Genomic DNA, 27,635 nt, shown 5'->3' on the forward strand with positions numbered 1-27,635 from the left:
GGCCTTTGGGTATTTCTGTAATTAATGAAGAAACTCTAGAGAAAAGACTAATTTGTTCAAATGTCATGCCTGCATCAGAACATAGTTTTTATCTACTGCACTTTTCTGTGTGTTAATGAGTAATCTGATGAAGTTTCAACTATGAGATACCAGCCTACAAGTTTCTGTTATTCCTCTGTTCAGCCTACTTTTACAATTACACGTTCTCTATTATGAAATTACTCTCCATTTGGCAGCCTTCCGCGACACAAAATAAGCTGTATAGGCAAAAGGTAACAACAGTTCCACTGAGGCAGCTGAAGTAGCCTTTGTGACAGTACCCTTACAGACATTAAGATGCAATAGCTTTCAGCCCCCTCTATTGCAGGAATTACCCAATGCGAACCCTTTAATAATACCACTTAGGCTTCTTTCCAGACCGCTTTTAAGATATTTGTATATTTATAAACATATGAATATTTTGCCTGTTTATATAAAAATATTTTGAAATATGTAAGATTCATCATTCATTCATGAATGTTTCACATATTCTTAAAAATAAGAATTGGACATAAGCATGTTCAATATCAGACACTTCCTAAGGATGTCCAAGTGCATTATCTGAAACATATACAACATATACCTTATGAAATCAGCTACGCAAGATCAAAAAAAGGAAGAGTATTTTGGCAGCTAGCCTCTAATTTCAAACATTTAGTGGAAGGGATGCTATTTTATTTCTATATCCGTTTATAAATGTTGCTTTAAAATTCATTCTAAATAGTTTTACTCTTTCATAAATTGTGGTTAGACTGAATAATATTAGCAACTCTAAATACTCTATTAATAAATGGGGTAAATCACACAATTACATTTTATTCCTGCTCTCAATCTAACAGTGGAATATATTTACATGCCATATTAATTTCAAGGTGAAAAAAGTCTAATTCTCTTTCATACATTGAGAGCATGTCTGTTTTGTAAGTCTAAGATTTACTGTTATGAAAAGTTGTCAACAACAGTTCTCTGTACCTCATAAGTAGTCTCTCAACACCTCTGTGATTTCTGCATACTTTGCACAGTTCTAAGCCAACTGCTAATAGCTAATAATGAATTCACAATTGTTTGCTACTCAGCAGAATAAATTCATTTTAAATACAGAAAATTCTCCAGTAGTTAGATGGCCGTGCAAACTACTTTACCACAGCTGGTTGAGAAGAACATTTTTGTGGTTTTGCAAGCTGACTCCTTTTTGTGAAAGTTTTCAAGAAAACAAGCAAAATGAGATCCCAGACATCTGAATCATCAGACTTCAAAAAAAAAATAATACATATATTTGAGCAGTTGGCTTCCTGAAGCAAAAATGTGAAATGTCAGTGACAATTTTGTGTGTGTTGTTGAGAGCACTGCATTCCTGTGCCCATCTAGCTTGTTGCAACGGACGAAGAATTTCAGAGTCTAGTTCTCCATTTCAGGACAACTGGAAGACAGTTTTGAAAGCAGAACAGCAACTTAAAAACAAACACATCTTCTCCTTCATCTCTGGACTAGGGACAGCGACCTTAAAAATATCTGAAATTCTTCCACTGCCTATAAACAAAAACGAACTGCAGGCAGTCATGATCATGTGTCACTCTCAAAAACATTCTTATTTGCTGGCTATTTTTTGGAAAGGTTATTTGCTGTCAATCAAGTGACAAGTTTTGCTTATAATAATGATGATGATATCAGTCCAGTAGAAGAGAAGATTACTATGGAGAGTCTAAATATATAAACTAGAAGGTCATGGGACATATCCAACATCAATAGAAGTCAATGGCCTCTATTCACTTCAGAGTTTGACCTGTACTTGTAGAAATAAGAGATCTTATATATAACTTTTTTTTCCCTATAACCCGTATCACTGTCTTGCAACCTAGGCTTTTTTAAGGTGACATGAATCTCTGACTTGTTTGACAAGAAGAGGTGACTGTCCCTATTTTTATGTTTAGGTGGCCATATGCGGTCAGCCATGTTCAGTCTTTCCGAAGTGAGACTTGCCCTGTGGAGGTAATGGGCAAGAATTTTTCCAGACAGCAGGCTGGGGGCTCCAACCGTAGGGTTCTTTTGCCATTTGGTAGTGTTTACAAAGCTGCTGGGCAGGAGGCCAATTCTCATTTTAAGCCTCAGGTTGGACACAATGGTTAGTCAATGTACTGAGGAGTATAAAGCATAGGTCAGCAGCTTCCCTGTCAGACAGCAAATAACTAAATTTCATTTGTCTGAAATAGGATTTCAGTTGTCCGGAGCTGCAGGACAAAAGGACTGTTCTCACCGTGGCAGCTGGAATGGATGATTTGTGAAATGTATTTTTAGAAGTCTTATTTGCTTATGTGCATGCCTGCATTGTCAAACACTCAGACAGCAAGAGCAAGTTAGAGCTCTGAGCCACAAGTATGTACACATACTGTACAAACTGTATAATGTATCTAGATCTAAAACTGCATTTTCATTACTTCTCATCCTCCAATTGCAAATGTACGGTCCAAATATTGATGCAAAAGTATTGCTGTTCTTCCTCTACTTCAACATACAATCACAACTTTCATAGCAGTCGCTGACCATGAAGAGAAAATCACTGCTGATGCAACAGATCACGTCTGCTTTCCAAAATCACCCTTCACTGCTTTTCCCCACATTTCCTTTTCCTAAACATATCTCAATCCCTGCAAGTTAGCTTTTTCTCTTAACAAGACAACCCACTCTTGAGGGATTTTATGACTAACATTCATCCTCCTAATCTTATCCCACACCTTGCTGATACGCATATCCTTATTAACATTTGCACATGGCTATTGTGCCAGTGCAGCTTTTTTTTTTTTCTCAGCTAATGATTTCTTCCTCTTGCAGCCCCTGAGATCAGGTTGCACTCATAATACATTTCAAAGCTGGTTTCCTCTCTCTCTAAACAGCATTGTTACGTTTTTTGTTTATGCAGTGCACCAGTTTCCTTCCCTTCCTATTCAATGGAAGTCTTGGAAAGCACACCTCAGATATATGTAACATCGACAGGAAAATTATAAATACAATTGAATTATTTTATTGTATGCAGATCTACATAGAACTTTACTAAATAGTTAATCATACTACAACCTTTCAAAACTTCTTGAATTCACACACACAAAAATTCACAATAAATCAACATGTCACACCACATATTTTCTAGTCCTTAGGAATTTCCCTTTTATTTTCATTGGTTATTATTTGCTTCTACTAAACAGAATGTTTCAGACTCTATTCATACTAAGAAGTGCGAACTTTCTATTTATTTCTCAATCTCTCAAATTTCTACTATCTGGTTAAAAAATATTAGTGCTCAGGCTAGGATTCCTACCAGTCTTCTGCGCATTCTTGCTCTTAATCTATGCAATCCATATGCAATAATTCTCAAAATGTCTTTTGAGATGATGTGTTAAAAACTGCTATGCAGCATTGTAAATAATAAAAAAAAGTAAATCCTGCAGATTAAAATAAAAAGTATGCTTATTTTAAAAATTGTTTTTAACATTGCTACTATTGACAAAACCAAATTCTGTGCAGAGCTACTCAATAAAATTAAGCCACTAGGGTAACAAAATGTAGCGCTGCTAGTATAAAAAGAACATTTGTGTGCTGTGCTGAACTGCAAGATCAGGTCTGTAGAACACAGTGTGTTTTTATCAGCATAGCTTATGTAGTTTGGGGATGTGCTGGCAGAACTGTATCCATAGCACTGTTTAGAAAAGGTATGGTGGACAGCCATCATTTGGTACAGTACTGTTTTACTACAATGTTTGTAGTACTTCATATTTCAACATTTGCCAGCTAATTGCTGGAGCAGGAGATTGTTGTAACAATGCACCAGATCACAATACTTGCATGACCAAGTACTGCAGGGTAAGTGGCTTGGAGATCAGAAGGGAAAGAATATTCCCAGAAAAGCTTGTAGGTGGGAAATGTCAGTAGCTCAACAGGGACTACAGCATTCTTACTGGACAGGGCCTGGGCTGGACATACAAGAAGAGTCAAGAGTGAGGGGTAATGTTTTCCTCAATAACTCCTGCTGGTTTGCCTTTTCCTTCAGCACTGGTTGCATGGCACAACCTCAGAACAATGCTTCAGCTCCTGGAGAGCTGCTTGCAGATGGAAGGCACCAGCCTGGCACCCTGCCTGCCAAAGACAGAAAACTGTATACTTGAAAACAAAAACAAAACCAGGAGGTATTTTAGGTCCTTCTTTGCATTGCTATTAAGGTGCAACCTCTGATCCTGGCCTGAGAAGAAGAAAAATCCATTGCAGTATTTTTTTCTCTTTCCTTTTCAGCTACCTATACTTGTTCAAACCCCATCTGAGCCTTTATTTATTCATTTTTAAATCAGTGTTTGCCATTTAAAAGTGGCAATCCCGCCCCTCCTCACCCCAAGGTACCTTTTCCAGCATTTTACTTCAGTCTTAGAATGAAAACACTCCAGCACCCCTCCCTGCTGAAGGAGAGGATAATGTGACAGCCTTCTGTTCCCTTGCTTGCTTTCCAAGTATTTCCCAGGTATCTCTTAATTTGATAACTCAGTTGGCTAGGAGGAGACATGCTTAGTAGACATGCAAAAATCAGAAAAGTTCAGAGGCACTGCACTGATGAGCCCAGTCTGCCAGCAACCATCTGCTCCAGAGATGAAAACAAAGCCACAGATTGCTCCCAGGCAGCCCCCCACAGATGCTGCTGAGGACTGCTTCTTGCTTGTGGCTAGAAGGTGTCCAACAAATTGACACTTCTTCCCACAGTGTTTTCTGATCAGCAGTACAAACTGGTGGAAATTAGTTATTTTCACTTTATTGGTATCATATTCAAGAGGTTGTTTTTTGGGGGGAGGCTTATTATTTTATATATTTTTTTAGAATCACAGCCGAATGAACTGAGTTCTAGGAATTTTGTCACTTAAATATATTCCAAGACCTGTTAACAACTGCTCTATTATTATGTGACCTAGCACTATTGTTACTATTTGCGTTATTAACTGCTTCATTTCAAATGTAAGATTCTAACCAAACTTTGGAAATAATAAAAAAAACATTTTCTGCTAAGAAGACAGGATGAATGGGACTGTTTATTTGGAGTTGGATTCAAAAGCACATTGAATTGCATGACAAACTTCTTCATATGAAATTAGGCCTGAGGAATTGTAACAACTTGCTTCACACTCACAGCAAAGGCATCACATACAGGCCTGCTCCTGAGCAAATCACCAGTAGCACTGAAATAACTATGACCAAGGGACCAATTTCAGGTAACTTTTATGCATTTTACCTAATTCCCAAATAAGCATTTAACAAGGGTGCAGAACTCGGTATTTTCTTTAGCTGACGGTTTTAAATAGGAGAGGCATACAGTACTCTGCAGGTGCCAACTGGCGATCTGTCACACACCACTCCTGTGTGGAAGAACGCACCGCGCCCGGCCACAAGACAACGGGGTGAGCGTGCCGTCGTGGTAAGCACACAGAAATGCCGTCAGATTATCTTGCCCGCGTCCCCTACCACGAATTAACGCCCTGTCCGTCCCTCGCAGCTCCCAGCGGCCAAGGCCCAGCCCCCCAGGCCGGGCGGGAGGCGGTCGGGGGACCTGCGCTGCCGAAGCCGAGCACGACCCAATCCACGTCGGCCCCTCCTCATCTCCCCTCGATCCGCCCCCGAGGGAGCCCTCGGCCCTCAGCAGGCGCCTCCCGCCCCCTCCCGCCGTCCCCTTCCCGCTGTCACTCGCGGCTCCGCCCGCCCCCTCTGCCGGCCCCTCCTCCGGCGCCCGGTGGAGGAGCCGCCGTTTCCGGAGTACACAGAGCGGGGCCGGCCGTGCGGCGGGGGCTGTGGCGGACAGGTGAGCGAGCGCCGCGGCCGTGTCCCGCTCCCCCCCGCGGCGCCTTCCCCCCGCGCGGCCCCGGGCCCGTCCTCAGCGCTACCTGCGGGCTGGGTGCGAGCCCTTCAGCCCGGCCGTGCGGGGCCCCAGCGGTGCGAGACACTGAGCTGGTGTGGACGGGCGCCGAAGGGGGCGGCGGGCGGCGCTCCGGACAGCCTCGCGGGCCGCGGCGAGGGGGCACCGAGGCGGCGAGGAGCCCCGAGGAGCCCCCAGGGAGCCCGGCTGGGGGGGAGGGCGGCCGCGGCGGCGTCCCGGGGCGCGGCCCGGGGACTGTCGCCGCACACCGTCGGCAGCGCGGGGACGGCCCTGTGGCGGCGGGGACGGCCGAGGCGCTGCGCGGCACGGCACGGCTTGGGGCGGCGGAGAGGCTGCGGTCGACTCCCCCGTATCCCCCCCTCCCTCCGGCCCCTTCCCGCCGCCGTGACCCGAGTGCGGGCAGCCCGGCGGGGACTGCGCCTGCGGGAATTCCTGCGCACCTTCCTGCGAAATAGTGACCGCCGCCCGGGGCTCCGGCCTGCTGCGGCCCGGCACGGGGACCCCGCGACGGGGCCTCGCCTCAGGGCGACGCCGCCCGGGCCCTGCCAGCAGGCGCTGAGGCGGCCCCTCGCCCCGCGGGCCGGGCTCACGGGCAGCCGCGGCGGAGCCGCCCCGCTGGGGCGTAGCGTTGTGCTAGCGCCCGGCCGGAGGTGGGTTTCTGACAGCCCCCTGCTGGGCAGGCGGGCGGTGCCGTCTGTGCCGCCCGGCGCGGCGGTGGGGGCTCGCAGCCCTTCACCCGACGCTTGCATCGAGGGCTATTTCTTGCTTTTTAGGGTTATATTTAGCATGCTGTGTGCACGTTGCGGGCAGAAGAGAAGAGCTCTCGTTTTGGGCTGTACCTTGCAACTTTACTCACAGACCTGCACTTCTCGGTGCTTGAAATAGGGCCTGCGCTGGGATGAAAGAGCTGACAGTGTGTCAAGTGGATGTTACTTCAGGAACCTGGAAGATTTTGAAAGATCTCGTGTTGCTTTTCTTAAGATTATTAACCCAGTGCCAGGTATAAATCAGCCATTGCGAGGGACAGATGTCCGGGTGCTGCAGTGAAAAGATCTGTGGCGGTGAGGAGCTGCTGGGCTGTCAGTCAGTGGCTGTGGGGGCACACAGCTGCCAAAAGTGGAGGTCTGGTTCCTAAAATGGCTCTGCACTTTGTATTCCCAGTGTGGCTGCTGGCAAGCTCCAATCTAGAGGGTTGGGGAAGAGGTCAGCATGGGGTTTGAGGGCATTGTTGCTCCTATGCTCAGTGCAGCATTGGCTCACAGAGTGCAGGGTGCTGCTGGCTGCTGCTTCTGGCTGTTGGTGGTGGGTGGCTGAAGCCCCCGGGGCACGTAGTTTGTGTCATGGAGCTCCCGGCTACATGAAGGCTGATGATCACTGCTGATGGGATTGTGAGCTCCAGCTGATCACAGTGTGCACATAGGTGCTATTGTGTACCAATGCGATTTTGCAGTTGGCTGGAGACTTTTGCTAAGCAATGCTTCACACAGAGTAAGATGGATGCTTCTTCTGTAAATAATCCCTATTTTTCCCAGTTTGAGGCTTGCGGTTTTCTTTTGGGTTTCTGGACTTTCTAAGTATTGTATTTGCAGTGGCGCAAAGCTGTGTTTCAAGCCAGCACACAGGTTTCTGGGCTTCGTGTAAGCTTGGGTGTGAGCCGTTCTTTCGTGTGCGTCTTGTGCTGCTGCTCCTTAGGTCAGCGTAAGGCATAAATCCTTCTGTTAGCACTTTTCATTCTGATTCAGGAGTTACTCAGAGGTGTTAGGAAACGAGAAATACTGCATACAGGGAATATTTTCCAGATGAAAGCTTCTTCTGAGACTCTGGAACTTGGTCAACAGTTGTCCTTCCTACTGAATTGTATGGAAATATCTGCTAAAAGTCTTTAAAGAAAAAGTCTAGGTTTCTTCCACTTATCCATCCACTTGTATTTGATCACTTTCTGTATTTCTTTTTCTGCTGCCTCCATCCTGACAGATTTCTTTTTTTCTCCTCACTTCTTCCCGCAATCTATTATTTTTCATGAACTTTTCTTCCTCAGCACAGAAATTACAGCCAGTTGTTCATTACAGCAAAACAATTGTATTTTTGTTGTCCTGCAAGGCATAAGTAAGCTTCCTTTTGTGTCTTGAATGGCAAGTAGTTATAAGTGCTGTTGCTTCCTCTCGTTACCCAGAACGGGATTGTGTGAAGAGAAATTGTGCTGCTGCTTTTGTTTATATAGTAGTGCTGTAATGGGAAAAGACTTGTTCTTGGTACAGTGAATGCTGGTACACCAGAGATCCTGCTAATGATAGTGATTAATAGGTGCTGCTCAAAATAGCTATCACTGTTGGTATGACTAATTGTACTGTATGAAAAGAGCTCCTTTATTCCCACTAATCTCAAGGTGTTTCTACAGTTTGAGAGAAACGTATGATCTGTGCTGAGAGATAAATGAACAGTGAAATGCAGAACTTACACTGCAATGTGGCAGTTCTTCAGGAGCTTGCTGCTGCTCTGCAAAACCACTTGGGGCTGAAAAGGAAGGCTATCTTCTTGTGGTTACTGTCGGTAGATAGAATATTATTACTGGAATTGGATGTTGGCCAGAACAACACCCTACATGTTGCAAACAATGCCAGGGTATTGTTAACAGCTATAGAAGGGTTTTTATATCATACATGAAAGATGACATTTCCAGCAGCACGGGTAACCTCATCACTAAAGCAGCATGCTGGGCTGGCGCTCAGGGCGGCTGGTTGTGCTGGGCTCAACAGAATCTACGTTCTAATTGCATCGGTCCTCTTAGAGCTTGGCGATATGTCTCATTAGTGTTCCTTAACCTCTGTTGGCCTTTGGGTAACATCAGTTAACGTTAAGTAACGCACAGCAGGCAACATTGTGCTCTCCAGGCGGCCTTGTATTCTGGGATGTGTTTAAATTTTGTGCATCTTGTAGCTAGAGGCAACTTCGGAATCGTATTTGGAGACTGAAGATCTAAACCGCAGAAGGTTCTGTTGGTAGCTGTAGAATGTGAAGTTCTGCCTGGTAGGATGAAAAAGTATTTTGAAAGCTAAGTAGAAATTGTTAAAGATGTGTTCCAAACTCGCTGGGAAGTTGGTGGTAGTGTTTTGTTGTGCCTCTTAGGTTTTTGTGGGATTCTTGTCTTCTGTTGTTGATGTACTCAAAAAATAATTTTATGGTAGGAGGGACTTAGTGCCTTCTGACCCCAAAGAAACTAAGGTATGTGAGGAGGAATACAAGGCATTCACTTTACTCATACTGCTTTGTGGGTTACCTATTGAATTGTTGTATTTGATCCTAGTCTTCTGGCATTCTGTGATATAATTTGGTCAAATCCTTGAATTTTGCCAAAAATGTTTTAAATTTTCTCTTCTATTAACACCATTGCCATCTTTTCAAGAAGACAGCATTGGTGCTAGTGAGACGTGTTTCAGAAGAAAATTACTTTGAGAACTTTGTTATCTTGAAATACCAATCTTGTCTTAACTCAGCTGCAATTGCAAGTTAGTGTATTGGTTATTTAGAGCCACCTCCCCAGATTTATCCTGTGTGGTTCTGTTACGATCATAAACATTGCATGGGACAGGCCAACTTCCAAAGGCCTGGGTTAGAGCAGTCTGAGAACACGGGAGGAATGAGTGTGAAGGCAAAACAGCAGAACAGAGATCCCAGAAATGCTGGCTGAGCTTTGAAGAATAGAAGAGGGATGAAAAGGGAAAGATGAAGCACTCTGCGGGGAATCGTGGGCTGTCTGAGCGAAAGCCAGCAAGGATGTATTTGAGGTGGGAGTAACTGAGGCTTTGTGAGGCTTTCAGGAGTCTTTATAGCAAGTCATACGCTTTCCAGCAGTGGTGTTGCATATCGCTGGTGCACTGGTTTCAGGCTAAACGATACCATACAATTGGCACAAGCACATATTACAGCTTTTAATTGAAACGATGAACTGGGATGTTCGGGGCCTTTTCTTTGAAGTAGTATTTTCACAAAGGAAATATATACTCTCCCTTCTGAGGATGGCTCTAGGAGGCATGCATATATATATATATATATATATACACACACATATATATATATATATTTATACATACATATTGTAGTACTACACAACGGCTTTGAAAAGTTTTTGCAAAAAGTAGCTGGTCCCCATTTAGAAAAAAAGAAAAAATTACCTCGTAAATTCATAGGATCACATCAGAGAAAATAATAACTTAGGAAGCATCTTTACAATACTCCTTAAAACTGAGTCACAGTTATGTTTTTAGTAAAATTTTGTCCTTGAGATGACTGCGTATTTTCTATTTAAGGCTAGCTAGATTGTATTGTTCTGCAGTGCGGCTGTATTCCTTCTTTGTGGTCTTTCATCTCTTGCTTTTCTAATAATTTTCAAATGATTAGGGTTTGGTTTTTTTTTTGCAAATATGGCACTTTTTGATGTTCTGTCTAGTTGCCTTTCAGTGGGGTACTTGTCAGAAACTAGCATTTACTGGTATGCGTTCTGTAAAACAGCATTGCAAAAGATATTATTTGGAAAACTGACAGGAAAATTCCTCTGCCACCTTATCAGCCAGCCCATCAGCCTTGCATAGTGTAGCGTGTTCTTTCCAGACTTGTGTGTTGGTTAGGAAGTCATAGTGGAACATGTTAAGTGGTTGTTTAATAACAGCATTGAAGGTGTGATTCTTGTTTAGTTGCGTGCTCAAAGTTGACATTTACATGGAAGTCTGATTACACAAAATTCCTCATAGGCTCTGTACAACATATGCTGGTGCAATCTGGGGATGGAACAAACCTCCTTTAATGCTGTGTTTTGGGAACTTTTTAAAGCAGTATATGGGATGCGTTGTAGAAGAAAGCATAGAAGAGCAGGAAGACAGGAATGTTATGTCTTTTCTCCTCTTTCTGAAGATGTCCCTAGCTTTTGTTACTGCGGGAGAGTAATCTAGCAATGAAATTTGTCTTTAATTCTTTCAGGAACAGAGTGGCTTTAGTTTCACAAGTAGATTTCCTTGGTGTAATAAATTGTTGTGTTTGCAAGTTTCTTGGTGCTATTAAGAATTCCTCTGGATTTGCTGGGGTAAAGTCATATAATTTTAAGCAAGTCTACATGCTCTGTCTGATACCATGATATTCAGAGCAGTATTCTAGGCATTTTCCTTGTTTATGAAACTGAACGTCTTGCTCTTCTGTACAGATTACAGAGCTTGGCCAATTGTGCTGTAGAAGAACAGTTCAAGTTGAATCATAAGAGCTTCCTCAGAGAAAGATAAAGCACCTGAATGTCTACAACTCACATTCCAGAAAAATCTTGAGATCTTTTAAGTGTTTCTTCCAAAGGGTATAAATACAAGCTGATATTTTTGTAAGTTCCTTCGAAGTACTTGAATCTGGCAATCTCATCCTGAAGATGTTAGACATTCCTTTTACGTGGCCCAGCCATAGACCAGAAATGCTGAAAACAAATGAAAGCTGTAGTGACCAGACAGAAACAACTCATGCTGTTGTTGAAAGACTTTCCCTCTCTCTGCATCCTCCAGGCTTGTGACAAAGGCTGAAGATTGCAGGGGAAAGATCAGTATGGGTGAATGTAATTCTATGCCAGGCTCCTGAAGAATTGAGGAACATGATCTTTCTGTTAAGTATTTCAAAATCTTTCTCAGAACGCTGTTTGCAAGTCATGCACCAGACAGTACTATGCAGAGGGAGGAAGAGGCTGGCTAAAAATTTCATTATTCCAGATCTATTAATTTAGTTTTTTGCTTGTAACTCGCTGAGTGTGAAATGGAGTTATCATCCCCAAATTCTCAGATGAAGCCATGCATCTGAAATAAATGTAAAAATGCAGGTTTTCATGTTCTGTTAAAGGCATCTCTGTTAATTTAAAGATCCTGAGAACAAGAACGGGTTTTTATTTATTTGTATGTTTGTACAGAAGAACGCTCACATTGCCTGATGTTGAATGTCTGCAATTCTTTGAGCAGGAATTGAAGCCCCTGTAGTATAGAAAGGATTAACTAAAACTGTGCAAGTATGTTGTATAGAATCCAACTTCATCAGTGTGTAGCCCTGGAAAAAACTGTATTTAGCCTCTTACCAAAGATACAGTTATTTGTGTTCATTTGGATAAGTGACACAGTTTGCAAATATTTGCGAAGCAAGATAATAAGTTCTGTGCTTTTTCCAATGTGAGATGACTGTTTACAAGCAGATGATGTAGCTGAGAGCTTTAAAATGTCACAAAGAAATTGATCTAAAGCTAAATATGCACATGCCATTCAGGAAAGCTGAAAACTGTCTTCTTGGCCTTTATTAAAGAAATAGAGAAAAACCAAAGTAGTTCAGTTTATTTGTTAGTGGTAAGAATTTTAACTTGTGGAGTTTAGTTCTGAGCAGTAAAAATGAAATCTTCAAGACTGCCAGGTTGCCACTGTTGTTGGCAGGACAGCAGAGGCTTACGTCGATACTCATGCCTTCTTCACCTGTGGAGAGCAAACTGATGTAGTGTGCTAGCTCACAGCGGAGTACAAATAAACTGCACTGGGCAGCAACTAGTGTAGGTACACAGGTTATAATACAAAGAAAGTTGAAGTTTTGATGGTATTGTAACTTGCACTACAGTATCTGTTACTTTTGAAGAGAAGCTGAAGTTCTTACATGGAAGAGCAGGGCTATGTTAACTAAAAATAACATTTCTGAAAATAATGCAAGTGTAAGTGGACTTTTAATTCTAAGGGTTGTTTTTTTTTTTTTTTTTAAGAGAGTTCTGTGCTAATAAAAATTGCATGAGGTGCAGGGAGGATGTGCCAATGATTAGAACAAAGTACTGAAAAAAGAGCATGTTTGCCTTTGCTGGAAATATGCTTGGTTCTATATTAAACTGTAGAAAGAATCCTCGCTGAGAGAGCTTCCAGTATTTCTGCATATCTTGTGCTGCTTTCAGGAAGAGAATGGGAACATTTTCTCACAAGCAATCTGATTAGGTTAATAAACCTTTTCTTTGTCTAAATGCTGCAGTAACTTCCAGGGTAACAAGACTGTGATGTCAGATTCAGCACTTTGACCTCATTTCTGATCCAAAGGAGAGTGAGTAACTTGCCTCCAACTTTACAATGTTACAAAATAACTTGATATGTGATAAGTGAACTTTATGTATGTTGTAAGGATTTGACCATGAATCTAACATGGCATTGTCCACAGTTCGTTATTTTCAAGTGTATCCTGCAGATCCGTGTTGTCAGCACTAATTTAAATCTTACTTCTCCTACAAATACTTATTCGTAAAACTGAAATAGTAGTGTGGGTCATGGGACTGATATGATGTAGTTTGGCGGACTTTGGTCAAGTGCACTTCTTCCTTTATCCGTGTGGAAAAGTGATGCATCTGACCTATGCTATTTTGAAATTCATCTTTGCTTTGTTTTGTGGTTAGAAAGGATCCTGGTCTGGTTAAGTGAAATCTATTGCTCTGCAGATGTTGCTGGACATGAAGTCTTTTGAAAACCACTAATAATACATGTTTTGTTTTTATATAGGAATGTTAAATTCTTGTGGCGGTGGATTGGTATGATAGAGTAAATCTGTAGTTGAGGCACAAGATTAAGTGAAATGTTTCTGGGAACAGTGCATTTTCTTCCTTTGAAGACAAAACAGGAAAGAGCTTTTGTTTTTCCATTTTAGTTTTTGGAACAGTTAGCTTTTATGAATTTTGATTAGAATTGTCTGATACAGTCTGATCAAAAAAACAAACTGTAAAGATGCAGTTTCTTTCCAGAAATCTCTTGTTGTTTCAGCCAAGTAATTTATTACCTCTTCTTTGCATGTGCTATTTGATATATTCTGATCCAGTATCTGAGTTATTGATCTCTACAGGAAGATATGTTGTACCATGATGCAGTTGCTCAGTGTGATGTGGGATAAATTGTATGAATGTGGGTTGTCTTGTGTGCGATACCTACGCTAAATGTATTTCTCTAAAAGAAGTCCTAATATGAGCAATGTTAAACAGGTACAATTTTCAGCAGTGGAAACGGTTAATATTGAGTATCACGCTTAGTAATATGTAAAAACCTGATTGTGCCTTAAAGCACTGTTGACTTAGTGAACTTCCTATCCTCCGTATAGCTGTCTCTAAAGGTTGTGTTGTCAAGGTGTGGTAGTTTTTGTTTTGTTTTCCCTTTTGCATCACACCATTAACCTGAGACAAACAATTCATTAGCTTTGTTCACCTTACCCTGTCTAGGTAAATAGTGTTTCCCCAGTAGACAGTGTTTGAGGGACAGTAATCCATCTGAAATAGTCCAAACCCGGTGATCTTGGAAGATTCGCTTAATACATTCTGAAAGAAAGCAGAAAATAGTAATTGCAGCTGTAGATGTCCTCAGAGGGTAAATATTACAGGCTGACTTAAATATACTGTTATGTCTTCAAAAACAAGATGTCCTTTTTCCTTTGCAACTCACTGTTGTCTTTCTGCTTTGGTTGGCCACTCTATATCTTTTAGGTAAGACCCAGAATTTTAAGAACTAATACAACTGAAATGTTTGTTTTGTAATTTATGTAAAGAGGAGTAATTGTTGGGTTTTTGTTGTTGTTGTTTTTGTTTTTCACTTGATAAGATTTTTTTCTAAAGCTGATATTTACATTCTGTTATATGGAAGATACTGCCTCAGCTGACTGGTAAGCTGTAGGTTGTGTGGCAGGCCCTTGTGGCTTCCTCATGTTTATATTGGGATGCCTGTCCTGCTGCTGCTTCTGTTGACTCTGTTTTCCCTTTTAAGGGTTTTGGTTTCTTGTTAAGTGCCTTCGCACAAAGACTACAGTAAGAAGCATATCAAAGTAACTAATCATAGTCAGTGGTTAATGTAGTCCTTTGGAATTATCAAACAGTGAGAAGGAAAACTTCACATTCACCTATGAGTAACAAGCTTAATTATGACATAAATCACTGAATCACAGAATTGTAGGGTTTGCAAGGGACATCTAGAAATCAAGTCCAACCTCCCTGCAAAGTAGGCACTCTACATCAGGCTGCACAGATAGGTGTCCAGATGGGTCGTGAATATCTCCAGAGAAGGAAAATCCACAACCCCTCTGGGCAGCCTGTTCCGGTGCTTCATCACTCTTGCTGTGAAGAAGTTGGTGCGGAACTGCCTATGCTTCAGTTTATGGCCACTTCCCCTTGTCCTGTCCCCACAGATCACTGAAAAGAGGTTGGCCATGTTCCTTTGACTCCCATACTTAAGATATTTATAAACATTAATAAGATCCCTTCTGAGTCTTCTTTACTCAAGGCTGAACAGAGCCAGGCCGCTCAGCCTTTCCTCGTAAGAGAGATGCTCCAGGCCCTTTATTATCTCTGTGGCCCTTCACTGGTCTCTTTCCAGAAGATCCCTGTCTTTTTTGTACCAGGGAGCTCAGAATTGGATACAGTACTCCAGGTGAGGCCTGACCAGGGCAGAATAGAGAGGGAGGTTCACCTCCTTTGTCCTGCTGGCCACGTTCCTTTTAATGCACCTCAGGATCCCATTGGCCTTCTTGGCCACCAGGGCACACTGCTGGCTCATGGCCAATCTGTTGTCCACCAGGACCTCCTGGTTTTTCTCTGCAGAGCTCCTCTCCAACAGGTCATGTCCCAGCCTGTACTGATACTCCTGGTTATTCCTTCCCAGGTGCAAGACTCTACACTTGCTTCTGTTAAACCTCATCTGGGACGTTGCTGCCCAGCTCTGCAGTCTGTCCAGGTCTTGCTGGAAGGCAGCACAGCCTTCTGGTAAATATGGCTTAAGATGCTGCAATTTTTACTGACATGCCACGTTGTAAAAATCAAGATTTTTTGCCTGGCATTCATTCTTGAGTTGTTTTCTAGGAACTTAACAGTAGAGTTACATAACTTAACATTAAAACAGTAATTATGAAGTACTACTTCTGACTAATAAAAACCCATTGTCTCGCCCAAAATATGGACAAAGAAATGTCTACATTTCAGCTTCAGAAGCAAAGATATGCCAATGGAGTAATCTGAAAGATACAGAAAACAGTGGATGGAAGAAGTTTTTGTTCTGGCAGAACAATCCGTTAGCTGTAAGGGGGATGTACAGATGCATTTTGTAAGAGGCTGTACTGTTAAATGTAATTGTTGGTGTGCATGTAGGAACTCAAAATGCTGTAGCCTGCCTTACTAATAGCATTTGAGACACCATAAATAGTTTAATCTGATATTGATCATCATATTGATGTGATGTAAAGAAAAAACTGTTGGTTCTACTGCCAAGCCCACAATGCTTTCATTTTCTTACACTGCTGAATCTAGTCATCCTACTTTGTGCATTTTTCATTTTTTAATTTTTTTTCCCGGTTTTACATTTTAACTCAAGTTGAAAATGCTCTTGATTGTATGTGTGTGGTATGGACTGTTAGCTGAGAAGGGTAAGGAGAAATCTTCCATATGGAAAACGTGGGAAGATTCCCATTGTTCTAAACTCTGTTGTGTTAGTATCTGTGTAACTGTGTAACTACTTAAACTCTCCTACTGCATGAGTGATAGCTGGTGTATAAAATACTGCTTTTAATATTTTTTTAAATATTGCAGTTAGTCTCATTTATGACTTTAGTATTGATTAGTCCAAATAAAGGAGTTGGTAAATGCAGGACGTGGCATGGTCTGCTCCAACCAGGTAATGTTAGAAAACGTTTTGCAGAAAGCTTTTGTGTTTTTTAATTTCTGAAGTAGAATTTCTGAAGTAGAAAATCGTGAAATAAACGTAATAGATATTGTTAGGTCTGAGAAGAAAATATTTGTTGTGACTAAAACCAAACGTAAGTACCTTGGTGAGTTATAAGAATGCATCTCTAATACTGTGCTTTGTCAGTTTGCTGGGGTGAATCTAAATGTAGGAGCAAGAAATTGAAAATAGACTGATTCTATGGATTAGAAAGTAAGGTATATTTTTAATGTTCAAAGCTTGCAGATAACAACAGACTTGATATCGTAGTAGGCAAGAGGAAACAGCTTTTGGGGAAAAGATGGGCAATTTAGATCTAGCACATCTCTATTTGTTCTTTATGCTACTCTTTGGGAGATTCCTGTGGTCGTATGTTGCAAGCTTATGCTGAATATCGAATTGTTATTGCCTAACAGAGTCTAGATGAGCAAGATCCTTTCAGGAAGCCTTGGAAGGAAGGAGTAGCTGTAGTAAGACAGGGTTGTGTTGCTTTGGTTTTCCTCCATACGCTTTGGAGCCCTTCCCACTGAAGTACATTAGCTGTTGTGTTTGTGCAGTAACAACTTGTACTTCCTACTACCATCAGCAGCTGTGGATCAGGGTACAGACATTCAGTTTTCTGTCAGTTTGTGAAAAGGGCATAAATGTGAAAAGAATTATACTATTAGAACATGAAGAACATAGTTAAAAGAAAAAGGGAAAACGTGAGCCTTGCTTACTACTTAGGTCTAGCAGCTAATTGTTCTACCAGGGACTATTACTGTTTTGTTTATCTTAAAGCAAATATAAGGTGAACTTTTTGCTCAAGTAATAACTCCACTTATCTTCTCCTGGGATATCTGTGGAAAGGGTCATTATTTTTGTTTTTATCTCGTAACTCTATTGCAAGTTAGACAGGAAGGAGAGGTCCTTTAGCAACAGAAGAGCTTGGGCAGAAGTGACTACACTAGCAGACTGCCCTTTTTGTTTTGCCGAAAGCACATCTCCCTCTGTAAGCAAAAGAAGGTAAAGTATTTAAATGTGTTGAAAGGAAAATGCATTTTTGGGTAGGGGCAAAAAGCCAGGCTATGTACAAGGACAGATTTAGGAACTATAAAGCAGGCAGAATTCCATGGGATGTGGTTGGAAAACACCTTCCCGTTTTTCACAGAATGGGTAACATTAAAGAACTCATCAAATTTTAGATATCAAAATAAAGAAAAAGAACATTGGGAGAGAAATACTTTTCCTAAACTTAACAGAGTTGTGCATTGTTTGTTAAGCTGGGAGTAGAAACAGTTTCGAAAAAGGGAAGACCTTTTTAATACTGTCCTCACTGGGTACTTTAGAATTGTTTCTGTAATTCTCATGCTAAAGGCAGAGGTAGTGGGAAAACATTTTTAATATGATATTTACATCTGATAAGCAGTGTTGTATTAGTTCTTACGTATTTTATGGAGACCGCAGTAATAAGATGCTTAAGGAAGGCACTATTTTGAAATAGTTATTTAGATTGTCCAGCAGTAGTGGTGTGATACTCTTTTTCCGTTGGAATAGCAGCATCCTTTTTGAAAACATACTGGTAAATAGTTTCCTAGTGCTATAATAAATTTTTGTGGCTATCATTCATTGACGTGAGAATCACAATGATGGTTTTTGAGAAGTTTCTAGCTGTCATTTTGGGGTGGTGGGGAAAAAAAGCTTTCAAACATTGAACCTTAGGACTTGATGAAAGTACCATCCAAAATATGTTTTTGCAACACCTTTTTTTTCTGAGGGAAAGGCAGTCTTGACTTGAAGTTTTAACTTATGTTGACAGTGTCTTTTCAGTTCGGTTCTCTATTCCTCCAGTAGCCAGCTAAGAAGGAATGTCAAATTGGGCTGCTTCTGATTGAGCTGCTCCTGTTCTCAGGCTAACTTCTGCTCTGTGGTATGAACAGATGCACTAAGTACATGGATGAGATAAGACTTCAATGTTTTTATATTTATTGTTTTCCAATCCATTTCAAAATTTAGCTCTACTGCTTTAAGAAGTTCTTGCACATGTTTTTCTCTAGTCTAATTTACGTTCACTTATCTGCTTTTATTCTTAATTGCTAGAGGCTATACTCCCACTTGTGGTATTCAGTTTTTGTGGAGCTACCAATAAATTCAAAGGATGCCCTGCTGAGAAAAGGATAGAGGCTGAAGGAGTGGGAGAGAGAAAGTAGAACAAACTAATGATACTTATTAGAACTGCCTGTGTAGACTAATGGAAAGTAAACTGTATTTATTGTATAACATTTTGATAGTGTATATAAATTGAACAAAGCCTGTTGTAGCATTTCATATCTTAGTCCAAAAATTATTCCTCTTTTCTTAATTTTGCTTGTGTATTCAAGTTTTCCCCTCAGTGATTATGTCTAGACTGTAATTCAGAGAATAATTTTTGAGCCACAAAGGGCAATTTCTTTGCTCTTATCATTCTAGGTTGACTAATTTTCTGATTGATGAAAGGAGAGCAATGCCTATATAGTTGGCCCTGTTTTGAAAGCTAGCTAGCTAGCTTGATTCAAACATTTTGGTATGTGGTAGGTTGGAATTTACACTCTTTTTTCCCTCTATTTTTACTCTGTATTCACTAATGCAAAGTGACCAGATCTGTCCTTCACTACAGAATAAGCACGGCCAGCTGAACAGTGATAGACACTGCTGCAGCCTTCTGAGGCGATGTGTTTTTTAGGACTGAAATAGGCTATTTTAGGTAGGTGGAAGAGTGTTAGCACGGTGTTGATGAAAATGCAGACATGTTCTTGTAACTGTGCAGCTCTGCAGAGGGCATGGCTGTGTCAGACTGCAGTCTCCTGGCCAGGGATGTGTCCTGAAAACTGTTTTTGAGCACTTTGGAGATGGAAAAATACTTTTTCATTCTTCAGGGAATTGTTCTGTATGAAAGTGCTTCTCTGGGAGAATTTGTGCATGGTGGAATGTTTCACCCTAGTAATTGTTCAGGTGGAAAAAAAATTGATAAAGATATGAAAGGGGATTACGGATTGTGCTAGCGAGTTATAAGAATAAATTTTGACCAAGATGGCCATCCAATACAGTAGGCCATTTTCATTTTAATGTATTTTGTGTAGGAAACATAAACTGCAGATTTTGTTATTGTTTAAAAAATTCCCAAGTTTAAGCAAAATCGTTCTAATATACGAATAGTGGTAGGTGAAAAGACTTCCTTTGTAATAGAAGCCCTATAGTTTGTAAGGCATTAGCTTAATGTCTGCAAATACTCTCTAAGCATGTGTAATTGCTGAAAGTTTATGCTTCACTTTGGAGACTGAAATGTAGTGCTGTTGTATTTTAAGGTCTTTATCTAAACCTCCCAACAAATAAAGCCGTTCCATTGCAGTGGAATATTGGCAGCAGCAATGAAAACTTCTTTTTCGGAGGCTTGTAAATCTGTAATACAGAAATACTGTGTGTTTCTAATGCTCTTAAAAGTAATGTAAAATTGTCCTCAACAAGAAGCATATGGTTATAAATTCTGGTGTAATGTGTGCACTATCGTAACTATAGGAAGCAGTGTCTGCAACACAAAATATTTCATTTAAAAAATTGGGATAAGGGTCGTGAATTGTATGCTAGAAATAGAAAATAAGATTAGAGGTTATGTTTCAGGCATGGAGCCGTCTCTGGGGGGGGGACAGAGCAAGGTTACTTCAAGGTTTGGAGCCTGCTGGGGGGGTGGGGAGAAGGGAGGAAATCCAGCAGAAGCTAAAAATGGTGGCTGGGGGGGATGTAATATATTAAGTAAAATTTACCAGGCGTCTCCTGGGCACCCAGTGATACGGCTGGTCGCCTTTAGCGTACCATCACTTGTCCCTGCCCAATTAGTCCTGGACGGCGCTTGGGACTGCTGAGGTGAGTGGCTCTGCCTGGGCTGTTGGCACGCTCTCTACTCAGACAGACCCAGTGGCAAAAAGGTCGCTTTTTCTAAATGTAGCACTTGGGAAATGTATTTGAAAGGGGCCTGGCCGGATCACTGGTAGGGGCATCAGCTCGTAATGAAACACTGCTTATGTGCATTTGGCATCTCTGCCACATGGTGCGGCTGGCAGAGTGGTACTGTGTCACAATTTCTGCAGCAGAAGCCCTTTGCCAACACGAGGTGTTGGGAAGGAGTGTCGTTTGGCTTAAACCACATAAATGTGAGCCTTGCATTTTGCATTTGGTAGTTCTTTTTTAGAGTGAGACATCAGTAGATTCTAGGTATATTTTAAATTCGTCTTTCCAGTCTGCATTTGTGCATAGAAATCAGCTCTGTTAATGAATACTGAAATACAGAGGCTCAGTTAATGAGGGGTGAAGTTAGGATCTTTCAGTGGTATGTTTGTGTGGGGTATCTTGGGTTGATGGTACTGGGTGCTTCAATGGGAAAAGGACACTTGAGTTTTCAGAAAGATCTGGCAAAATTTAAGTGTTCAGCTTTGCTTAGGGTTGTCTTTCTCTGGTTTCTAGTCAGTAGATCAATAATTTCTTTTATGGGTTGAAGCATAAATGTAATGTCTTCTCCAAGATGTATTATACTAGCATAAATATCTGTCTGTGTCCACTGCTAGGAGAGAAATTTCTTGCACAACTCTGTGCAGAAACTTTGGCACGTAATAAATAACCTGGTGACAAATTGTGCGGATGGATGAGAGCTGTTTACGTGAAACTGTCAGTACTTCTACTTTCAGGACATCATGGGTGGTCTGAGTGTGCATTATATGTTGTAAATTAGGTCAGATAATTATTTCCCAGTTGATAATTTTATTGAAAATATGTGGAGAGTTCTTTGGAGAATATTTTGTAATAACTTTTTTTTTTTAAAGAGAAAATCACTTGACATCAAGTCACATAAGTATTTATCTAAACATCAGCTTGACTGCTGTGTGCCTTTCCATGCTGTGTATTTAATGTAGCTGGAAGTTGGCAGAGCCGTGTGCACTGCAGAGACGTGCTGGTGGAATGCCATGTATGCATTTGTTAGCAAACTGCTGTTGTGTTATTTTTATTTCTTAGTAGCATCTACACTGCTTATAGAATGTGAGATTTATTTTCCAAGTGCATAAATTTGTTTTTATTGAATGAAGTTGGTAAACTTCATTATTAAGAGTGTGAATGTCTTAAAGGAAGCAGAACAGTAGCTTGCTAATGTATTGACATCTGCTTTTTTAATATAAAGAAGACAATTTTAATGAAGTTAGTCTTCCTGGGAACATATAAATGTAAAACTCAATCATTTAGGTCTCTGATAAACCAGAAATTTCTCCCAGCTGTGTCAGTGTAAGGAGTGGATGGAGGCCAAAGTGTGCTCTAACAGCCCTTAGCTTTCAGTCTGCAGTTTCTTGAATTTTAAGTTGACCTGTGGCCCATTTTGACATTTATATTGTGTGGATAAAAGGCAGCGAATTATCCCTTGGACTCAGATAGAGAGCAGGTTAACTGAAGCAGCTAATAGATGACACTAAACACAGGAGTCTGATTTAAGCTGTTGCCACTGTAGTAAACATGGAGTGGTATCTGCTGGAACACATAGGCTTGCTTAACAAGGGGGCAAGAGGAGGGTGCTTTTGTCTCTGGTGCTTAACTTCTGCTTGGACCAGTTGTTAACGGGCCTTACAGAAAACTGAGTGACTGAACGTTTTTATCTAGGCAGAACTGGGTAAGTTTTGGGTGTACTTGAGGGGCAAAAGATTACAGTTGGCAAGGAGTTGCTATGATTTTCCCTTCAGATATTTGTTAGAAATGTAAAAACTGGAGGATACTACTACATTTGATCTTTTCTAACTAATCACGTTTTGACCCATGACTGTACAGTATGAGTTAGTGCTATTTTAAGTCTCATCTATATGTAATTAAGACTTATAAATTCTGGTCTTAATGAGGAGGGAAATAATTGTGCTGAAGACATAAGCAGCTCTTTTGATTGGAAAAAGTGAAGAAAGGTTACGAAGTATGCATGCTGCCATTTCTAGTTTTTAATCTTTAGGAACTCAAATTACTTGTCACTACTGTTCATTCATCAGCTACAGAAATTACTTCTACATAATTTAGTTTATAAAAATGTAGATTTTTTTGGAAGCAAAGCATTTTGACAGTTTCAAAAAGTCTCTTGTCATAAAGATGAGTTCAAGGAGGATTTTGGAACCAACGTTAAAACTGTTCACCTGTTAAAACTCAGGAAACTGTGATTTTGCAGTAGTGTTGTGAGATGCGTTTGTAGCATTGTGTACACATGGATGTTTGGTTTTGTTATAGGAGACGCTGCTGTGCACACTGGATTGCCCTGGTTTATTCATATCCTGTGACTGTGAATCAGATATTGCTGTCTATATACAGACTGAGTTGCCAGCCAACTTTGGGCCCAAATATGGTAAACATAATTATGTTCATTTGCTATAAAAATACATTCTCCTTAGTTTAACATTTTCCATGATTACAGTTTTCTGATAATTCCATAATTTTCAACATGAGAGGGATATGAAAGGCCTAATTATCATGTCCCTCTCTTCTGTATAGAATAGTTTGTTATCCTGGGCAAAACTCCAGCTGCACACTGATGAATCTGCTGCTGCTCAAACACAGTAAGCCTATAAACCATTTGGAAAGTCAGAACACAGGAGCTGTAGTGCAGAGACATGAATCTCTGCATTAGCTGGATGACAAAAAAGCTCATGGTTGCAACTGTCAGGAGACAGCAAGTGCATGTGCTGATGTCAGTTTTTCTGATATGAGGTACTCCTGTTTTCTATTTCTGGAGATGAAATTTGTATTTCAGAACGCTTAATGCTTCTCAAGTAGGAGACTTTCAGTGAATGAGTTGGGGGAGGGGGAAGGAAAATATTCAAACAGATAAAGCCTCTAATGTGTGCGGAAGAGAATAAATATTGTAAATATTTAAAAACAAGTAAATGTTGAATTAGTCCTAAGTGTCAGTCACAAGGAAATGGAACGGCAATATAGTTACTAAATATGAAAAAGTGAACAGTTTGCATGTGGAAATACTTGGAAGTAGTAGCCATTTCATTTGCATAAGTAGACAAAGATTAGTATATTTAATGCAAGTAAGAAAACATGTTTGCAGGGCTTTAATTCTATTTTTCTTTATGTAGTTTAGTATCAAGAGAATGTTGTATTCTGTGGCAAGCACTGTGAATTTAGAAGCAATATAGTAATTTGGGAAAAGAAAGATGGTTGATGTTGAGTTACTCCAAATGTTTTGAAATCTGGCATCATCCTTGCTATAAACAGGCAAAAAATCTCATAAAGGCTTCTCAGAATTTTTTGTGCATAATCTGTCTCATGCTTCTATTACTGAAAAATGTTCTCTTCATGGAAGAGCTTTAAATATACAGGTGATTTATAATTTTCATTGCCTTGAAACATTACTTTTGTCTAACACTACTAAAATCTTTGGGTACTGAAGTGACTCTGAGTTTTAGTTTTCTTTCTTATGTTGCTTGAACTGCCTAGGAATGTAGTTTAGGAATATTTATTTCGGTGTAGAAGATTGAATTCCAAATATGTATATGCTAATAAGTGCAAGTACTGTGCATTTGTGAGGCGTAGTTTCTGTGTTGGCTGGAAGCCTTGTCTAGAAGTTAACAGAAGTGTTTTTCATTCATTGATTTCTCAATCAGCTGCTTCAGAGAACAGCTGTAAATAGGATGTCACTGCTGTGTGCTGCTTCTGATAATCCCTAAGTTGTAGTGATTAAAGAGGTTAAAAAAAAAAAAAGGCTACATTCAGACTTCACAATGGATCTAACTCAGCCTTGTGTAACTCCACAGTGGTTCTAAATGGATACCTAGGGAAAGGCAGGAACAGGGTAAACTTGATGGCTATGGATGTGTAAAATTGTCTTCAGTGATCTGTTGCATGTAGGGTGCCCTGAGCCGGCTGTTGGTCGCCATTAAAGCCAAAGGGACCCCTGTAGAGGAAAGGATATGGAGGCCAGCATAGCATGTTAAATGTAGAATGTGGGTAATACGTGAATTTATATGGACACAGCTATGTTTTCTGGTTTTCCCAATGTCTCCCTCCCTCCTTCATCCTCCACCCCCCCCCCCCCCCAAGAAGCTCCTTTGCTGATCTAAGACTTATTCTTTTAACTCTTATATTCGCTGTCAGTCTGACACTTTAACAAAAATAGTGGTAACACCAAGATCAAGCCCAAGCCCATCACTTCCCATGTGAGGCTACAAATGTTTTTCCCACACTTGTGTTGATAAATTTATCCATAATGAATCCCATCTCTTATTTTAGTCCCTCAAGTCCTGTAAAGTTATGCCATCCTTTGTGTACATCTGTAATAATGTATGTGGTATGTCACGCTTAAACACTGTGCTATTTGACTTGGGCTCTTACTCCCACTTGTCTCCTCAAATCTTGTTTAAGATATGATTTGTTTGAGGGGGTAATGAAAACTTCCTCTGAAGAACCTGACTTTGAAAGAAGAGAATTTCAATTATATCTGTAAGCACTTTGCCAAAGGGTAGGAATGTTTCCATGGATGCAGAAGCTTTTCATGAAGTATTTGAGACCATGAGCAAATCATTTTAACAAGTAGGAATTGAGGTTCAACACTGAGCCTTCTTCAAATCCTTCATCTGCACTGACTCAACAGTAACTTTTCTAAAAGGCTTTTCTAAGCAATTTGCAAAAAGCAAATTGTTGAAGAGACTTAGGCAAGGAAAAAATTTAGAAAACTTTAGCATTCATTTTACAATGCATACTAAAATCTTCTTGTCTCATTTGATAATACTGGAAATACACCTGGCATTTATTTATGCTAGAAAACTGTAATTCATGGTTTAACAAAGTACTTGAGTATGTGAGAGATACTACTAACTTTACTGGAACGGATCATATGCTATAGTCCATTGCTGAATTGAGCTCAAAGATTAAACTGCTTCCAGTTGGAAATGTCTACTATGGGACTGTAACACTGTCTGTGTGTTTTGTTGTTCTTTGTTGAGATTCCAGTGAAAGCTGGTCTTCTGCAGAAACATGGGAAGCCTTGGTTTTGTACTTAATAGAGAAATAAAAAACAATCATAGTTTTCTTAGTACTTGTTTTTGCTGCTACCTTTTAACTAAGAAACACATAGGTGGCTTCTGCAGTTTAAGAAGTCTTTTAAGTGCATCTCTGAACATATGATGTGCTGTGTGGATGTAGAAGGAAAGACCTGAGGGTACATTACATGAAGTGGCTGTAACTGGGCCACAGTGTACAAGCCTCACTGAGTAATATTGCTGTTCCATACATGTTTTAATTTGGTATTTTCTGTAGTTCATTCTTTTCTTGCCTTCCCTTCAATGGGAAAGGAGCTCTGTGTCTGAAAAATCCCATTTGTGGGAGTAGATGTTAACTTATTCTCAGACTTCTAGAAAATTGTCTGCTTTCCATCTCTTCCTTGAAGCATGGCCTTCAGTACTTTGACTGCAAGTGGTTTGCTTTCAGACAGCAGGCATCTCTTCCCGAGCAGTCTGAGAGGCAGAGCTGTGTCTTTTTTATGGAAAGCTTTATTGTTTATGCTTGCTCTCACTGTGGTCCCATGAATCTTTGTTCATCTTAGCGCGTTATATGGTTCTGAGAGAGCAAAAGTGTGAATGTTTGTGGCTATTCAGTGCACCCTTTTGGGATTTGAAGATAGGTCTTGAGTCTCTGGCTGTGAATCACACTGCACAGTAATTTCTCGTGCTTTCTGCATATGCTTAAGCTACTGTATCAAGAACAGGCATTATCTTCCTTCTCTTCGTGCACAATTTTCTTTCAAAAGAGAACTGGTCCTGTTCTTAAATCAGAAAAGCACCTACTGCCAAGGGAGGATTGAAACAGTGATCCTGATCTGACACAGGCATCTATTTTTGCCGTCCAGGGAGGTACTCAAGGCCGAAAGAAGGTTCGGTATAACACATTCCTTTCACTAGCTTTTCCTTTTGCTGTCATATCTTACTGCTGAGATTTCAGTTAGTGTCATTCTGTGTTACAGGTTTTACTTAAAACAAAATGCGAGAAGCTGTGTGACACAGTTCTGGGGCAATGCCCTGGGAAAAAATGCATTCAGTATTTTGACAATGCTGAATTTGGCTTAGAAGATTACCTACCTTGCACGTGTATTTTATAGGGAGCACAGCTAGACAGTTCAGGACTATGGATCCTTTCCTGAAGGGTTAAGCACTTGCAAGTGAGGTGGTACAGTGCTGAGCAGTCAAGATTTTCAGTCCTTAGCTAGTTCTGAAGATGCGGTGTTTTTTAGTGTTCTTCAGTTCTGTCTGTCATAAAAAAAAAAACACTCCAAAACAAAGTCCTTAGTGATTTGTTTCTTTGGGCACAAGAGGTGGGGTTATTTTTGCTTTTGCTTTTCGTTTAGGACATGTAGCATAGCTGTGCTTCTAGAGTATTTTTCTGTACAAGCCCAGAAAACGCAAGTTGGCACAAATAAGTTAATAGTGTTATTTTAAGGAGGGTCATTTTGGAGGGGAAAAAAAGCCTAGACAAAACATAGTAAATAGTTTCAGAGACTGTCTATAAATATTAGATACTTCATCAGTGAAATCTGTCTTTGACAAGCTAATAAATTAAGTTGCTGAAGCCTCCCACTTAATAAATCTCCATGCTTCTATTTGTAAATGTTTCACTATTAAATGAGAAAATCAGTTTCTGTTATTAACAAATTGGTCTGTTTAGATTTATATACAACTCAATAGAATGCTCAGTTTGAGTCGAGTTAAACTATGGGTAACTATCCAGTCCCTGTGAATTGTGTTTTGTGAGCTGTGGTCCCCAACTGGCAGAAGGGAAGGCATTGAGCAGGTTTAGTGCTGTGGCTGCTGACATCTATCCAGCCCTGGAATAGCCAGGAGAGTGGGTTACAGTGTCTGGTGAGCCAATATTAGAAAGGGTGGATGCAGAAAGGGGGATGTTTGCATCAGGAGCTGGATTGGCTTGCCTACTTCTTGTTTTGT

At 40.6% G+C, this 27,635-nt stretch overlaps 1 protein-coding gene across 3 annotated transcripts in view; it reads left to right on the forward strand.

Moving 5' to 3' along the window:
* Positions 1-5,733: 5,733 nt before the first annotated feature.
* GARRE1 (granule associated Rac and RHOG effector 1) overlaps positions 5,734-27,635 on the forward strand; it is a 54,089-nt gene continuing 32,187 nt past the window's right edge. The window contains exon 1 of one of the 3 annotated variants that reach the window (XM_048958644.1): positions 5,734-5,866. The gene's annotated coding sequence lies outside the window, so the exon portion shown is untranslated. Of the gene's footprint in view, positions 5,867-15,459; positions 17,668-21,496; positions 23,039-27,635 lie in introns of those variants that run through there. The other 2 variants (XM_048958645.1, XM_048958646.1) reach the window with 2 other exon arrangements.

The sequence above is a fragment of the Lagopus muta genome, chromosome 12 (assembly GCF_023343835.1).
Source record: "Lagopus muta isolate bLagMut1 chromosome 12, bLagMut1 primary, whole genome shotgun sequence".
In the NCBI taxonomy this organism is placed as follows: domain Eukaryota; kingdom Metazoa; phylum Chordata; class Aves; order Galliformes; family Phasianidae; genus Lagopus; species Lagopus muta.